Source organism: Condylostylus longicornis, unplaced genomic scaffold (genome assembly GCF_029603195.1).
Source record: "Condylostylus longicornis isolate FDR11 unplaced genomic scaffold, ASM2960319v2 ptg000022l, whole genome shotgun sequence".
NCBI classification, from domain to species: Eukaryota; Metazoa; Arthropoda; class Insecta; order Diptera; family Dolichopodidae; genus Condylostylus; species Condylostylus longicornis.
In genome coordinates this window covers 2974472-2994181 of record NW_026577991.1, presented here as the reverse complement: position 1 = coordinate 2994181, position 19710 = coordinate 2974472, and the positions used below count along the sequence as shown (strand labels likewise).

Here is a 19710-nt window from a genome sequence, read left to right as displayed (position 1 = left end):
TAAAATTTTTAAAAGCGGCTTTAAAATTTGTTTATTGCATTGATTAATGACAATATTGCACTGTCAAACAAAAATTTTTTTTTTTCTAATTGCGGGATACCGCAATTAATTTTGATTTTTTGACATTGACATAACATTATAATTATTACTAATTTTCTACAACAAAGGCAATACAAAAAGCTGAAAAATTACAGAATCAAAAAAAAAATTCGCAATTTTTTCCGGATGCACGATTTTACTTTTCTTTGCGTTTCGAAAACGAATTTTAAATTCTTAATAATGTAAAAATTTTTACCACAATACGGAACGTCATACATTATCAAAGTTTTTCGATTTTACAATACGGAATACTGCCATAATATTATGTGCCTACTTAATTTTAAAAAATACTTGCTATAGTCACTCATTTAAATTTTTTCAAATACAAGTACTTATTTTATTTGTAATTGAAAATTTACTTATATGTACAAAAATATAAATGACAAGTATATGGCGTATGTAATCATAAGAAATTCACAATAAGGCCTAAAAATTTAGTGTAAAAAAATTTGTTTATGTAGGTAGATTGGAAATTTTTAATTTATTTTACTTAAGTGTGTACAATATTTTGTATTATTTTGCTTTTTATTTTGATTTGATTTCGAAAAATAAATCCAGTTTTAATATATTTATACAACGTAGCTTTAAGTTGATTATATTGGTATAGATTATTACTTGTGATTGGTCATGCCATGTCATGAAGAATAACCAAATTGTACATGTATTTAACAACTTACTTACTTTACTTGTAGAAATTAAAAAATAATGAAAAAAAAAGAAAAAAAAAAACAAATCGAATTCGAAACCGACAAGAATCAACAGGCTTTTAATTTTTCTTAATTTTGAAAAGTTAAAAACTAAAAAACAAAAGGGGTAAAAAAAACTTGAAAATGAAAAAAAATCAAATCATAAAAGGTTTTTTTTATATTTTTTAAATTATTTTTTTTTTTATTTCTTATAAAATAATTTTATTGTTTTTCTTTTTAGAAATCATATTAAAAAATTGCTTTCTTGTTTTACACTCAATATACTTAACTTCTTAAGTATATTTTATAATTTATGATGCATACAAATTAAAAAAACAAAAATGAATTATGATTTAAGATGTTGAAACCTTGGAAACACACTTGGAAAGATCTAAAATAATATACTTAAATACGCAAATTAGCAAGTACATATGTATATTTGGCTTGAATACTTTTAATTATCCGTAAAAACCGGCTATAACCAGGTATAATATATCATATCAAAAATGTTCTAGCTAAAGCTGGAAAAACTGCTATATGTTCTAGTTGAAGCTGGCAAACAAAGAATATAAAAAATGTTCTAGCAGAATTTTGGTGAAATAAATTAAATATCTGTTCTAAAAAAAAAAATCGCAAAATAAACAGGAAAACGGTGCAACAATTACTTATAACAAGTTGATTATTCGAACATTCTTATTTCAATTATATAGAAGTTGAACTACAATAATTATGTTGCAATATTTCAAATATGGAAAATCAACATGCTGTAAGAATATTGTATTAAAAAAAAATATTAAGAAATATTATTAAGACTTACAAATCTAAATATTTAACTACATTTTTCAAAAATAGTTCATAATTGCAAGTCTCTTAGTGAGCGAATAAGTAGAAAGTACTAAATTAATTTGGTAGATAAAAATCGTAATTTTAATATTCGGATTAAAAAATTGGGCTTACACTGAGTATCGAATCACACATTAGTGATATTGAGAATTATCGTAAAAAATTCGATATTATTATTGTAAACACAAACCAATTCATACAAATGATTCGTGTCTGTAATAAAAAACTTGAACGATAAATATCACTATCACTTATAGTAATTCGATACTCGGAGTAAATCACACTAGCTTTAAAGTATGTATAACTCTTACGTTTTGGGTTTTAGAAAATTTTACATTTCTGAGTCTGAAAAATGTCATACAATTGGCTCCAATTCAAAATACTTACGGAAGAATACTGAAGTGTTTAACTGAATTTGTAGTTAAACAATTAATCTTAAAAGAAAATAAGTGCACTCATTTAGCAAAATAGCAACAAAAAAATATGTTAAGTAGATGTCATTTTTAATTTTAATTTTAACGTCAATATTAAATTTAACCTAAATTTTTAATTAAAAATCTTTTTTTATTTTTAGATCACTTTATTTAATGAAATTTTAAATGATTTAGTTGCAGTACATTAAAGGAAATAATTTTTATTCTAAATATAATTAGTTGCCATCTACATTTATTCAATACCATGTATATATACATAATACAAGTGCGTCTATATTTATTTTATAGGTATACATATTAAGTACTTAACAAAAATCTGAAAGGAAAAATAATTGTGAAATGAATTGAAAATTTTTAATTTACATAAATCACTTATTAAAATTTATAATTCTATACTTATGCGCCCCAAACAACAAACAACATCAGGAAAAATAAATTGAGGAAATTTATTTGAGTATATTCGAATTACATATTAATTATAATAGTTGGCAGCTAATATTTTATGTATTTGGTAAAGAATTCAATAATTTTTTAATTAAAATTTAATAATTCATTATTTCAAAATTTACGTAATTCTAAATTTCGTTACACGATCCAGGAATTTTAACTCGTAAACTGAATTTTTTTTATTGAATAAACAATTAAGCCTGAGCCATATTAAAACAATTTTGGCATTGCAATTTCAATTCTTCAAAAAATAAATGAATTTATTGTAAGAAAATGAGAACTTAAATATTTTAGTTCAGTCTAAAGTCTGGTTTAAATTCGAATGCGCTTGTATTTGTTATTTACATAAATATTATTAAATATTATAATTATATATTCCATAATATTAATTAATTACATACAATTTAATCTTATAATTATTAAAACAATGAAAGAAAGATAAATATACAAAGTTTAGTATAATCACCTATTTTTTTTTTTATTATGTACAATTTTAAATTTGGAATAAATATTGTGTGCTTAATAATTATTTATTTAATATACTACATACATGTTTGCTTAATGATAAGGTTTAAGTACTTATAATTATTATTTTTTAAATAATATTCATGTTTTCTTATCATAAAAAAAAAAAATCTGTTATACTTATATGAAATTTGGTTTTACCAAAGAAAAATTGTGCCTCAAGTTCATTTTTTTTTTTTTTGTGGTCTTGTATGTGGTTAACCAGAATTGTATATTTTAAGGCCTCCAGACTAAAATAACAAGTTTTTATTAACCACAAAATATTTACTTTAATAAAAGTAGTAATGCTTTTAAGCAAGTTATTAAAAAATATTAATTATTAAAATTGTATTAATGTATAATAATATGTACTTATTAAAAATAATTAAAAACCTGTTAGCAATAAGTAAATTTAATTACAATTAATTTGTGTATAGGTATTTATTTCAAATCAAATATTGACTCGCTTTTGTATTGCTTAATTTGTATTTATTTGTTTCAATGTACTTTTAATTTATTAAAATTTTAATAGCTCCAATCAAAATTAAGCTGAGTTCCTTATTCATTCGGGAAAGTTTAAAATTTATTTGATATATAATTATGGAATTCAACCTACTCCTTATTATGTATCAATTGATTCAATACTATGAATTTTAATGTTGTTGATGTTTTTTAAGTCAGCATATCATAAGATTTTACTAAGAACTCAACCCAGTAGTCACCCAAATTCGGTTAGTGACATTTTAAATGACCTTCAATCAGCCGTCACGTTATTCAATTCGTAACATTATTCAAAAGTTTTGTAATTTTCTGAATAAAATTATTTCCATATCACTTTAAGTGATGAGATTAACAGATTAACAGAGCTAGAATATGGGTGAATAATTTGACTAATGAAAAAGCCAATTTGACAATATTATTATACTGGATCAAATTCTTCTTAATTTTTTTTTTTTCTTATGTTGATTCAAATTTTATTTGCAATATTTATTTTTTCTCATTAAGTGATTAAATGTCAGAACTATTTTAAAGAAAATTTTTTTTACATTGATTATAATTTTTAATACTCACAATTCACACAATTTTTTTGTTTGCTCACATTTTTATTATTAAAAGCTTATGCAATTGAAAAATGCCATCTATATCATAAAAGATCTAATAATTTTATTGTTTGATTTTAGAAATGAGTAGACTAGTAAGTAATAACACTCTCCTTTCTCTTCTCTTCATGTTGTTGTAAGTTAATTTTGTTCAATTTTAATTGCGCATATATAAATATTCATATAAGTTTATTATTTCTAGTTTAACCTACTGAATTAAATGCGTACTTAAATTTCAACTGAATTGTAATATTAATATCATAATTTATTCATTATCATAATAATTACCTTGTTTATTGTAATAATTCAAGGTCCGAAATAGAAATACTTAAAACGTATAAAAATTTTTAGTGTATTTTATAAAATATCCTTTTATTTGTCATTAAAATCAAAACTGAAATTGAGGGAAAAAACCTAAAATCTCATAAAATTTCCCAAAAATTAATTATAATTACTTATTTTTTTTTAAATTATTATTTATTTATTTTAAGTAATTTACTAGAAATATTATGTTGAAATTTATATTTAATAATAAGAAATATGAAATTGCAAATCAATTTGAAATTAGAAGAAAAAATCAAATTTAAGTATAAAAATTATAATTATATAAAACAACGTAATTTAAGAATTAATTTATGTATACAAGCTTTTAAATGAGCATATAATATGTACATAGTTATAGCTGTTATATAAGAATATTAAGTATATAATAAGCGGCATTGAAGTGTCTATGAACCTCCCATATTAGGTAAAATATTAATTAATTCGTTTCTTCTTTTAGTTTTTTTTTTTATTTTTTTCTGTATACTAAGTATATACAACATAAAATCTAGGTTCATAAACAAAAACTAAGTATATGTAAGTATGTACATTTAATACATTTTAAGATTGTGTTTGTGCATGCTTATATCTACATATATTTAAATAAAAATATACATATTTAAATTTAAAACATAAGAATATAACAATCACATAAGTATAATAAATGTGTTGGCATATTATGTAGCATGCATAACTATAATTTTTAAATGCGGAATTCCAATTAGTCATAATTTTTGGTAACTATATTTTTTTTTTTCGATATACTTGACACGTCATCAGCTTTTTCCCCAATTTTTAAGATTCTTTAAATAATATTTTCTAAATTACTAAATGACATTTTCTAACAATTTTAAATCAAATATTTTCTAACAATTTGAGTTCAAAATTACGAGTATTTTATTATTTTTATTAATAACAACAAATAATATGAAATTTCAAATTTTCCGATATTTTTTGTCCGAATTACAAGAATATTAAGCATTTTTTTATTATATTTAAGTAAATGTATGGGTAAATCAGAGCCTATATGGCTAATATTATGGAATATATAATTATAATATTTAATAATTAATTTATGTATATACATTAGTATAACGGTATATTTATGTATATATACAAATAAGTACAACAAATGTACATATATACAAGATTTGTTTTTGATTATTCATAGAAAAATTTTCATTTTAAACAAAATTAACAAAAATATAAAATATACACAATTTTATTTTATTCATATATCCTTAACATTATATAACAATTATAATGTAGGCGCATATTTAAGCAATGCATTCATATATATATCATAAATATACATACACATAGAACAGGATATCCTGTTGTTATTATTACAGTTATATAAAAGTATAAATGAATATTAATGTATATATAAACTGTTATACATGGATATATTATAGGTAATAGCAAAAACAATTATATACACACATTCATAGAATTTTCACTAATTCACATGCCTATAAACGTTTATATATGTATATACATATGTATATTTAATATAATTTTTTAGAATGAAAATTCTTAGTGTTTTTCAATAAAAAATAATATTTTCAAAACACAATCCAAGAAAATGTAACTTTAATATACTTAAGTATAAATACATATATGTCTATATATGTATGTATGTACAATGAAGCAAATATTAACTAAGTATAAGAATATGTACGTAACCACATTCACACTGTATTAAAAGCATATTATTATACATGAATGTGGCTATAACCATGGTATACATAAAAAAATGTTCGAATGAAAAGTAATAGAAATCATAGAAGAAAGAAATGTGTATAACAAAATTGAAAAAAAAATTTCATAAGGATATTTAAAAACGTTCGGAAAATAAAAATCGCAAATGAAATGAAAAATAAAGAAAAAGGATAAAAATACCCGGCATTTCTGAAAAAAAAAAATTTCTTTTTTCCTATTTTCACATTTGGTTTTTCCTTTTTATTTTCATCTTTCTTTTTGATTTTGTTTTTATTTTGCAGATTTTCTCTGTTGTTATTTTTAAATTTTTACGTAAGTAACTTTTTTAAAATAACAACAAAATTTGTTGAAAAAAAAGGAAAACTCTCTAAGTATGGTTAGGTTTTTTTTTTATTTACGTATTTTAGTATACACATAATTTTTTCTTTCTATAATTGTTAATGTATTAGTAAATTCATAGTAGTTATACACACACACATAAGTATATTACAATTTTCATAATTTAATGAAATAAGATGATAAAGAAAAAAAGTAATTTTAGAGCTACAGTGATGACAAATCACGTTTTCTGTTTTGAAATTTTTGTTTTGCATAAATGTTTAAATATCATTTTGTATTTTGCACGTTTGATGCCACTCCATATTAGCTTTATATGAACAAATGGAAAATTCAGTATAAAATTGGGATATTGTAAAGTTTGAATTTTTTTCTGGAGAATCAAAAAGAGTAAAAAATTGCAAGTGATTGAAGTGTATGTCAGGATGTTTGTTACATACTTATGGTACTGATGAAAGAAATTTCAAAATTAAGAAATCAAAAAAGAAATATTGCACCTGGCTAAGATACTCCAGGATCCTCATTATATTAATATGACGAAAGAAATTTTTGAAATTAAGAAATCAAAGAGGAAACCTAGTCGGAGTACTTCAGGAAACTTGAATACATAATATGACGAAAGAAATTTCCAAATTAACAAATAAAAGAGGTAAAATTTGCACCTGGTCGGAGTATTTCAGAAAACTTGTTATTTAATAATGTTGAAAGAAATTTTCAAATCAAGAAATCAAATTTTAGAAGAAAATGTTTCATGAAATCTGACAAAAAAAATATTTAAGAAATAATGCTAGAAAGGATAATACGAACATTTCAACCTGAGCATTTTGTGATTTTTGAATTTTTAAGAATGCATTACAAAACAAATAATAATTTTATTAAAACATTTTATAAATAATTATCTTTTTAGAATGAAGAAATTTCAAACAAGTTAAAAAATTGAAATGCTTACTCATCTAAAGTACAACATTCAAATTATTTTCAGCGGAAATGATATCATGAGTATCTTATGATCAAATTCAATAATATGGATTTTAAATGCCTTTTTTATAAAATTATTTGGATGAAATTTCTTGGAGAACACTTAAACAATGTTCAGAATTATAAAATAAATGGCAGCAGTTCAATTATAAAATTTTAAATAACCTGCTACTTAATTCTTATATAAATTGAATGATACAACTGAGATAACTTTTAACGAATATCATCATTAATAATTTAGATAATTAATTAATAAGTAACAAATTGAATCATCCAGTTAAATTATACACATACATATATTGCATAAATTAACACACATTATATTATATTGTATAAGCAAATAGTCGAATTTTATAACATTTATATTTAAATCACATGTAAGAAAACAATGTTGTGTTACCAAATAGATTTAGAAAAAAAGAGTTAAGAAACAATATTTAAATAAGTTATAAGTACTTACGTAAATAATAATGAAACGTATAAGTATAATTGTGACAAAATAACAATCGAATGTATATTCATAATTTACACATGTATAACAATACATATATTGTTATACATAATTTTATATGTATATTTAAAATATTGTTATACACACATTCAATTTTATTCACTAATTTTTTCATATCAATAATACAAAAAATTAGTTATTTTCAGTATTAATGTACAAAAAAAGAAAAAAAAAACTAAGAAAATAACACCTTCATACTTACATAAGTATAAGCATGCATATACAGAAAGGAAAATTAGCAACAAAACAAAAACACGCAATCCATACATACAAAATTCAAATTAAACCAACAAAACCAAATTAATAATTACTTATATAAAAACAGAGCAGCAACAATATTAAAAATATTATAGAAAAATTTTTATGTATGTATAACAAAAGTCCATGTCCTTTTTGTGTCCCGAAACGATTAGAACAGAAAGTTGAAAAAAAAAAACAAGAGAAAAATTTTTAGTAATAATTTTTCTTCAATGAAAAGACGCAAAAAGTTTTTTTTTTTTAAAATTGGAAAAATTTTTTCAAAACAAAATTGGAAAAAAAAATAAGAAAAATAAAAAAATTTTCCTTGTTCTCGGTTTTCGGTTTTCTCTTTTGTTATTGTGTTGCTGGTTGTGTTTTATTATTTTAGGTATTAAAGAAAAATTTTCATTGAATGAAAATTTTTGTTTTTTTTTTTTTTTTATTGTACTTACAGTGCTTTGCAGAAATAAGCAGAATGAAAAATTGTCGCAAAAATTTTCTTCTGGTTTTTCTATTTATTTTTTTTTTTTTTGTTATTTTATTATTTTGCGTCTGTTTTTCCTACTGTAAATTTTATTTTTTGTGTTTTTTTTTTATTATTGTTGCTATTTTTCCTTTATGTTGTTGTTTTTTTTTGAAAATATTACTTACGCGCCCATAAAAGTAAATTTATTTTTTTTTTCCTTCAGTATCTTTAAGTCAGTTTGTTTTGTTCGGTTAGTACTTGACGGGAAAATTTTTGTGGATTTACGGATTTTTCCTTTATTTTTTAATTTTTTTTTTTTTTTGTTGGATAAAGTCAAAAAAGAAGTAAAAAAAAACAAAGAAAATATGAAAAAATATTGAAAATACTCTCGCTTTTTTATATTTAAAAAATAGATTTTTTTTTTCTTTTATGTGAAAAAATCTGTTTAATATTACTAAAATTGGAATTGGAAAATTAAAAAAAAAAAAATTACTTAATTTTGTTTTTTGTAAAAACAACAAACAAACAAAAAAGAAATTGAAAAATTTAAAAATTTATGAATGTTTTTTAAATTAAAAGAAAAAAAAAATTAAAAATGTGAAAATTTCGAGAAAGAAACAAAGAAATTTTGTTAATAAAATGAAAAAAATATAAACATAAGTAAAAATTAAAAAAAAAAAACAAAAACAAACAAACAGACGAAAAATAATAATTTTTTTTTAAAATTTTAAGTAAATGAAAATTTCAAAGGAAATGAAAATTTATTAACTTTTCCAGGTAAAAAAAAGTAAAGAAAAAATTGTGAAAATAGAAAAATTAAATAAAAATTGATTGTAAAAATTTTGGAATTTTCATGAAATTTTCATTGTTATTTTTTTGAATTTCAAAATTATTTAAAAAAAAAAAATATATTTTTAGAACTTAAGTAAATTTTCATTTTTAAGTACCCTACAATTTTAAATGGGCGTTGTGTTTTTATAACTGGCATACTTACTTATTTTTTTTACTTTTATAATTAGCATATGTAAAAAAAAAATATAAAACAAAAAATAAGGAAAAAAAAGGCAAGAGAAATTCTTATTATTATTATTTTTTTTTTGTATTTTTGTAATGAAAATATTTTTATTTAATGCGTTTTAATGTCGTCTAGCAAAGTCTAGACTCATTAAAGGTTGTGCGTTTTATTTTGTGTTCTTTTCATTTTTGATCTTGTTTTGTTTTTTTGTATTTTGTCTTCTCGTGTTTTCAATAAATATATTCCACATAAATTATTCTTAGATATACTTAAATATTTTTGATATACTTACAAAAGAAAATAAGAAAAAAAAAAAATTTGTATTTGTTAAAACAATTCTCCAAACACATGTACTTACATACCCAACTTACATACATTTTTGTATTTTTCGAACAAAATTATAATTGAAAATATTATTTAAGAAAATTTTTATATTTGTGATTTTATGAAATCTAAGGAAAAACAAAAATGTAGAGAACAAAATAAATTTAAGTAAAATAATGTTTGGATATAAGCCAAACAAACAAAAATATAAAGCAATAAGAAATTAAAATAAATGGCAAAAAACTTGAAATTTTTTTTTTTTTTACTTTAAGGAAAGAAAAAAAAATGTGCTTTATTTTTTTTTTCTTTTATTTCTGTCTGTAATTTAATTTTGTTTTTTATTATATACATATACTTATATATTAAAATTAAAATATAATTAGTAAAAATAAGAAATAAATTTAAAATAATTTAGCAAAATGAAACTGTTATACTTATGTTTTTTTTTTTTGTTATATTTTTAATTTTTATACCTATTCGAAATTTGCTTATTGTGGATTTTATTATGTACTTTATTTTTTACTATTTCTTCCTTATATTTTTTTTTTCAAATAAAAATTAAAATAGGAATTAAATAACTGAAATAAGGAAATTTAAAATTTAAAAATAAGTACTTATGTATATAAGGTAGAAAACTACCAGCATTTAAATAATATTTAGTTTTATTTAGTTTATTTAATATTTTGTGCATTTTTAATATAATAGGACATGAAAAGAAAACAATTGTAAATTAAAATATTTTATTGTTAATCAATTCTGTTATACATAGTTTCTAAGGTAGATATATTATTTAAAAGAAAAAAGATAATATGATGAAATAACTATTTATTAATAAAATAAAAGTATTTTTATACATACTTAACTCAAAATGTCGAATACCGATCGACAACAATTGCCTTTAACCGCGAGCAACCAATTTATGCTAAAAAAAAACTTTTGCATATCAATTTCTGTTTACAAATTTTGTACACAAACTGGTTGACAACTGCTTTAGCAACAAATTATTTTTGTTTTAAATATTTTTAAAACTAAATTTCATTAAATAAAATTATTGATCCTCTTCAAAATTTTCCATTTTGTACAAAAAATAAAATTAGCAGTTGAAATATAATCGGCAATTGTCATTCATTACTATTTTCGTGACATTATTGGTTACGTTACAAAATATGTGAAATAAAAAAGAAAATGCTTTAGAAATAAATTCGAAAAGCAATTCCTCGGCGTATTTCTAAGTCTCATTGCTAATATCGGTAAAGATTAGTTATAGAAAGCAAAGTGGAGTGATTTGGTATACACTCACTCCATCAACGTTTACCAATATTTATTTATCTGTAACAGAATTTTTAATTTAAATAATATTTAGATAGTTAGAATAAGTAACATTAAATCGAAATCAAAGAATATTAATAATTAAGAATTTAAATAATTTTAAATTTTTTTTTTGTCACCTTAAAAAATATGCCCTAATATTTACAAATTGTTATGTAATATTTAAATTCTTATTCATTATTTGTGCTATACATTTAGCTCTAAACTTTAATGTATAAATATGTTTGGCTTTAATCTTATTCATTTACTTATTAATTTTATACAAAAATGTGTATATATACGTAATTAACTATCTTTTGCAAATTATATTAATAATTTTATTTTAAAAATTTTTCAAAGCTATTGTAATTAAGCACACTTAATTCTATTTTTGATTAATTTAAAAATCAATAAATTTTTTGCTTTTACAAGTACAGACTAAATAATTTAAATGATTATTTAAGTAACATTAATACGTAAGTCTAGTTTATTAATAATAAATACGTTTAAGTGACTTTAATGTAAGTCTAGAATAAATAGTACTGATAATAGTAGTAATAATATTAGCTAAGTAGTTACTTAAGTATTTGAAAATGAATAGTAAATATGAATTTATTTAATTTGAAAGAAATGGTGAAAGTAAGTAGGATGTTTACAAATCAAATTACATACTTAAAAATTCATTATTCAAAAATTAAAAAGAAAACAATAAAAAAATAAATAATTTACATTTTTTTAATTCAATTAAATTAAAAAACAACATTAAGGAAATACGTGCAGGTTTAATGAGCATTGTAATATTTTTTTTTTGGGTTTTGTATTTTTATTTTTTAATTATTTGAGCAATGTATGGGCATTTAATTGTTAAATGCATACACTTACTACTTATATTTTGCAAGATTTGCAAGTCAAATTCATTAAAATTATAAAATAAAATTTTTTTAAATTAGTGAAAATTTTAATTTTTTTTTTTTATTGTTGAACATAAAAGGAGTAGTTTTTAGGGTCGAAATTAACATTTCAAATCGAGAAATCATTTTATATACTTGAAATTATAATAAATATTTAAAGAACACCTTAAAAACCTTCTACTTGTTAGGGAAATTTGAAAATTTGAATTTTTTTTTTTTTGCTATATTAAGTTTTTGCTATATTATATTCAGTTCCTATTAAATTTAATATTGTAGTAATCATTGAATCAATTCTGGTATAAAAATTAATTATTTCATCTTTTCAGTTAATCGCTAATTTGTTTTACTTTTAAAGACCATTTGTTGTCCTATCCGACATCGTAAATTTCAATTCCAACTATTAATATTGCTTTTGAAATAAAATAGTTTTGAAATTACAAATATAGACTTAAGTCACTTTCAAAAAAAATCATAAAATTATGAAAAACTTTAATTGTAATTGTTAATAAATGCATGATTAATGCAACAATATTGAAAACAAATAATCAAAAATAGTTAACAAAATCGGATTCTTCAGAATAAATGCTAAATAAGTGTTCCGATCTGTTCCTTTAAGAAAATTCAATACATTAACTAGTTCTAGTTTACAAAATTGGAATATCAATCAGACATTCCTCAAATATTACTCTTAATAATTTTACTTTTAATAATTAAATAAATCCAGTGAAATGAAAGCAATCCAATTTTCTTTAAATTATTTTTCGAAAATGTAAGCTTAAAATATATCAAATGTGTGTTAATTAAGTACATTAATATTTTAAAATTAAATCATCATATTAATTTAAATTTTCAAATACTCAAATACTCAGCTTACTATATTTTGCTGTGTTTTAAATTTTATAATCGAATTTAAAATTAAATCAACTAGAATTTGAGAAAAAAATCAAAATCAATTTTAAAATTTTTAAATTAAACCAAAAGCTCTTAGCATGTACTTATTTAAATAATTTTTTTTTAATTAAAATTCACATATTTAGTAATAATTTACACTGTAAAACAAAATTGTGTAACTAGCAACCTTCATATACTCAACAAAAAAATATTTTAATTATACTTTGATTGTTCCATCGAAAATATTTTAAAAATTAAATTAAATATAAGAATTTATATAAGTAAGTGTGTGTAATTACTTGAGTAATTTTACAATTTTATTAAAAATTTAAGAATAAAATTAAGTAAAAATAGTAATATTCCCATTTTGTTTCCCCTTTATTTATTTGTTCTTAAGTATTTTTTTTTATTAATTTTCTTTTATTTTATTTGCCATTTATTCGTTTTTTGGTTTTGAAGTTTCTAAAGAATACTTATGAAAATTATTGTAAATATGTAATACATTTTTTTTTTCTGTTTGTAAATTTAGTGTGTAAGTATTTTAAGTATCTATATTAAATTTTTTTTTTTTTGTACATCAAATAACCGATTTATATTATGTATATATATTTTATAAGTATGTATACTTTTAAAAAACCACATGAATTTGTATGTATGTATGCATATGGTTTATGTAAGTACTTATATGATATCTCTATAAATAAAATGGGGGGAAGAAGGCCAAAAGAAGAGCCAAACACAACAAAAAATGAAAAAAGAACCGAAAAGAATAAAAAAATAAAAAAAAATACAAAAAATTCCCGGGTGCTGAATCTTTTTTTGATAAACAAAAAAAATTTTTTTTTTTTTTTTTTTTTTGGGATTGACTTTAGTACACACGTTGTTAATCTTTTCACAACTTTTTTTTCCTTTTATCTTATTTTTTTTTCTTGAATTCTTACTAAATTGTATTTCTTCAACTATTTCGTCTAATATAGTAAATTCGATAGTTTAGTGAATTTTTAATTACTTAATAGTAATTAAGGGTTTTTTAATATTATTTTAAAAATATGCAATAAAAATATATTATTGAGGACACAAACCAATGTGTAGTATATTGAAGTGAATTAAAATTTTGCTTGTCCAGTCCAATCTAGAAATAATCTCAATTTTCTAATTATTGTATGTATGAGTAGGCTCCAATAGCAAGATGCTGGTATAAGTTGATGCTGGCTATTCGTACTAGTGGAGCAAAAATAACAAAAGAGAGAAAAAAACGAAAACATACTTAATAGAAAATATTATATTAAGAAGTTTGAAGCTTTTAACAAAACTGAATAGGGCAAATCGGTTGATTGACAAGTTCTAATCGATTTTTTTTTATAGCCCACTATACTTAAATATAAATGCATACAATGTACGATCAAATTAATTTTGGACCGTAGATATTATTATGAACTATATTGTTTCCCAGAGTTTTTGTATCTTTTGTCAAAATATTTTTACTTACTCTAATACTTTTTATCAATGATTTACAATCAGAGCCTTAACGGTTTACAAACTGCACTGTTGTAAAAAATCTGTTTAATCAAATTCTTAGGAAATTTTCACATTTGCTCTTAAATGAAATTTGTAAGAAATTTTTTTTTTTAGACAAAATTCCAAATTTACTTAGCAAATAAGTAAATGAGAACATTTGAACGTTTTTTTGAAGCCTTATTTATGCTTCGATTGCAAGTGAATAAAAAAGAATATTAAAATCATAAAAATAAACTGAAATATAATTAAAACATACCAATTACTTATGCATACTATTTAAGTAGTTTTATTGTAATTTTAAAATAAAAGTATTCAATATTTATTATTTGCATAATATGGATTGACACTATACTTGACAATTTGACATTTAATATATAATATTTGACAGTTAACCAGTTTAATTTAAAAAACGAAATATATTAAGTAGCAATATACTTATTCTCCTCTCTCTTTTTAATACTACATGTTAAATACTATAATTTTATTATAAATTGAGTAAAAATATTTAAAAATAAAGCAAAATGCATATTTAAAATTGTGAATTACATTTTATTGTCTACTACTAAAATGTCATTTCTGTAATAAGAAAAATGAAAGTAGAAGGAACTAGAAGGAAGAAGAAAAGTAAAATAGAATTTTTTTTTTTAATTCAATTAAATTAAATTATCATATTTCAAAGTCCTTTAATATAAATAATATGAAAAAATTTATTGTTATATCAACATTACACATGAATGTACGTAACATAAGTATGTAGTACCCACATACATAAATAATACATATGTATGTATACATAATGTATTTGATTATAAGAGAAAAAAGCAACTTTCTATGGCATAAACAAGAAAGAATTTTATTTTTTTTTCTAATTCTGTACATTTATTTGTTATTCAACTTCAGAAACTTTATTACTTATATAAAAATAGTATCAAAGGTAGTTATAGATACTCAAAATATTAGTTTTTGAATAATCATTCACAATAGGTACATATGTACATACTTTTTTTTCTCCTTTTAAAAGGTGTTGATTAAGTATTTTGCGTAGTTTGAAATAAAAAAATAACAAAAGAAGAGAAACAAAAAAAATATTTTTAATATTTTTTCTATATCAAAAGTACCTAGGTTTTCTTTCTATTTTGTGCTAATTTTCTTTTTTTATTTTGTTTTTTTTTTCCAATATCAATACACAATACAAAAAACAAAATATAAATTGAAAAGAGAAAATAAAAATTTTATCATATTGAATGTTTATAAATTATAGATAAATTTTATACATACTTATATACGTACATATTTATAGTCGCTTGTATTTATATAAGTATGTATACATATATTTAAGTATGTGTGCTCTTGTAACCTTTCCACAAAACAATAATAAGAATGAAACATTTTTACCATTTTCTCCCAAATGTAGTAGATTGATTTTTTTTAATTTAAGAATTTTAAAAGTACTTTTAAATTTAATCTAAAACTTTGCAATGAAATATTTTAGTAGACACGTATTTGCATTCTTTCCAACGGGCCGAGATATTCTTTTTGCAACTTAATTCAAAAAAAAAAAAAAAATGGTTTTGTAATTGAACTTGTCAGCTTTTAATTGATTTTGGCAGTGGTCTGAATTGGTTTTGAGTTTTGATATCTGAAACTAGTTATTCACATTCATATTAACATGTTAACCGATTTCCAATAAAGTTTCTCTTTTAAAGTGTATATTTCGCTATATGAAGAGGGAAACAATTTAAAAAATAATTTCAAAAAAATTTGATTTTTTTCAAAAACTTGCTTACTTGTATTTTATTGTATGTATATTTTATTCCCTCATATTGTTCAAAATTTTAGTTAATACTCTGAATAATAGTTATTCATAGAGAAGGACCTTTTTCACATCATAAATCAACAATAAAAATTAACTTTTTAAATTTAATTTTTAATATTAAAAATTTTAATTACAATTAAGTATGCCGATTTTATAATAATAATGAATCATCATTTAGCGTAATTATTGAATTGAAATACTCATCTAAAATATATTTTGTAGTTTTGAGTAACATTAAGTTCTGATTTTTATTATTATTTCAAGGTTCATATTATTAAAGTAGGTACCTTGAAATGATAATGAAATCTTATTTTTAAAAAAAAATTATTTTCCTTGTGTAATAAGTGAATAATTTTCAATTATGATTTATGTTTCTTTATACTTAATTAAATTTATGCAGTGTATTTTTTACCCATGCGAATTATATTTTAGTGGAAGGAGGAGGGGGGTAGGCTACTTATATTAAAATTATTATTTTGCTTGTAACACTGAGAAAATGATCAGTAACAATTTAAATGATATAAAAATTTGAAACCAATGTAAAATGTAATTTTACGTTTAAAATCATAAATAGTTGTATAATTTTAATAACATGATTCTAGTATTTCAAAGGTAGGGAAAAAAATACAATAAGTATTGTTTTTTAATTAAAAATCTAAAATAAATTAAGTTTGTACTTTTCTCTAAATTTCTTTGAATGTGAAGTAAATGAAGTAATTGCTAACTACTAGTTTTTAAAATCAAAATCAAGTTTAACTTAATTCTATTAAGATACTAGTATTTTTTTTTTCTAAATTAAGTAATTTAAAGAAGATTTTTTCCAAAAATTAATCTTATTTATTAGTTAAACCAAATTTACTCAATCTTATATAGGTACATACTTCTACTTTATAAATTGACAAAAAGAAAACAACAAAAATTTAATCACAACGGCATTACTATACAAACTCGTTAAAATACAAAAAATATTATACACACATATTTTGATTTTTATGTAAGTATAACAAAACACCATAAGTATAACACAATTATATGTATCTGTTATAATCCACTTAAATACATTTACAGACTTATTTGTATTTAAATCAGTACATATATCTATGTATAGATGGCTCTTAAAGCGAAAAAGCAAATAAGTTTTATTGAATACATTATACCTACACACTTAACCTATTAAATGTTGTCACAGTTAAACAGTAAAGTTAAATATTTGAGAACTTGTAATTTCATTTACATATTTTGCAAGAAGACTTGTTTTAGAGCCGACTACTATTTGCATTTCACAAAATTTTATATAGTAATTAAGCAGGTTATATTGCAGACTGCTTTGTTTCCTACAATTCTAATTTTTTGAATTTATTCTAAATCTTGAATCAGGTATTAGAAGTTTTATATGAATGTTTTTCACCCACGTTTGTTTTCATTAAAAATATAAGCTTCCTGGCTATTTTAGCTAGACAAGTAATTTTAAATTGCTCTTAGGATAATATGTAAAATTTAACTATGCCATTTTATTGCACAATGGTAGCACTAGTATGAATTCGATAATATTTTTGTGTCATAAAGAGCCAACAAAACCAATACTTATGTTAAGTTAAGTTATTTTTGTATACTTAAATTTATAATAATTGGAAAATTTTAGTTTTTTTTTTTCACCATACTAAAGCTTTACTATAAATTATTTAGCAATAAAATTTTTGAGATAACAATGCAAAAAAAAAAAATCAAAGATAAGAAAATATTTTGTAAATAAAATTTTTTTTTTGTTTTTTTTTTGATAATTTCGTATTTTCATGAAATCATCTGCCAAATTTCTATAAATTATTTAGGGTTAAACAAAAATATTAATCTTTTTTTAGGGTGTAATAATTGAGCCAGTAATTTTTACTTTATTAAATTGAATTTAATTCTTAATTGCATAATTCAGTATAAAATAATCAAAAATAATTTAGGATAGTTAATAAATGAGAATATTTTTGTGGTTTAGGTGAAAATGTTGCAAAATCGGGAAGAATATTTTTCGAGTGAATAAAATCTTTCTTATTTAGATCACGCTTTCTTATTTAGATTTGACTTTTTACAAATAAAAAACTTTCCCAGAACATCATCAATCTGACGATCATGTCAATTACGTCAATCACGTTAATCGTTTTTATTTCCCAATGACAGTCATATTTTATGCCAGTAAAGCATATCTTGTCAGCTAATGTTTTAATATTACATTTATTTTCTACATTAAAATTAGTCATTTTCAATAAATAGTTTTTGTAAATTCAGTAATACATGAGTACATGAGTAAATGCAAAGGAAATCAAAAACTTATTATCACTTGCGTTAGCAATAAAAACTGGAGTTCATGTTACTAGCTTCAAAGAATATAGGAATTGTTGATCTTTGTAAATTGCGTGCAAATGGCGTTCTGAGAAGATTTATTAAAATTAAATTTTTTTTGTACATTTTTTATAATTTATAAAATTTATGTTATTACTCTTATTAGCTTCTCTTATTATATTACTCCTATTCGACTAGGCCCTAGAGCATTTTGTTTTTATAAATTTGTGTCACTCTGTAGTGTTTATAAATTTTAGGTTTTTAAAAACGAGAAATTATTGTAATGGAAAATTTTTTTAAGCAACAATTTCATGAAGCTCACACTTTTTGTTTTTGTTTCTTATTTTGTCTTACATGTTGATATTTTGATATTTTTTTTTATAGACAATTTTTAGATTTAAAACGGTATGAGTAATAAAGAAAATTATGAAATTTATGCTGTGTTTTCTCTATTAAAGACATTATTTTAAAATTATTTTCATTTACTTGTATATACATATGTACATATGTATATACATACTTATAGTACACCTTGGTATAATGTGCGCTTTAGGCACCCAATATTGTGTATATTATTATAGGGTTGTGTGTATAAATACTTTTATACCAATAAAATGAAGAAAATGTTACTATGGTAAAGCAATAAATTTTCTATTACTTTTTATAATTGGTTTAACATTAATAATTAATCAGTTTTGATGACTCATAATATAAAGCTATTAAATACATACGTATATACCCGAATTATTTACGTCTGCATTTTTATACATTTTTATACTTACATATGTCTATTTAATTTAAAAACATATTGAAAACTTTAATACTTATGTATGTATGTAAGTGTATACATATGTATATGCGTATAAATTCAGATACATAGATTGAAGTATACTCTTAAATATTTAGTAT

At 21.1% G+C, this 19710-nt stretch overlaps 1 protein-coding gene across 2 annotated transcripts in view; it reads left to right on the top strand.

Annotated features, from left to right (window-relative positions):
* The window catches only part of LOC129606970 (homeodomain-interacting protein kinase 2-like), a 36950-nt gene that overhangs the window by 4001 nt on the left and 13239 nt on the right, over positions 1 to 19710 (top strand). The window contains exon 1 of one of the 2 annotated variants that reach the window (XM_055517625.1): positions 676 to 1551. The exons of the other annotated variant lie outside the window; for it this stretch is intronic. The gene's annotated coding sequence lies outside the window, so the exon portion shown is untranslated. Of the gene's footprint in view, positions 1 to 675; positions 1552 to 19710 lie in introns of those variants that run through there. 2 annotated transcript variants of the gene reach the window in all.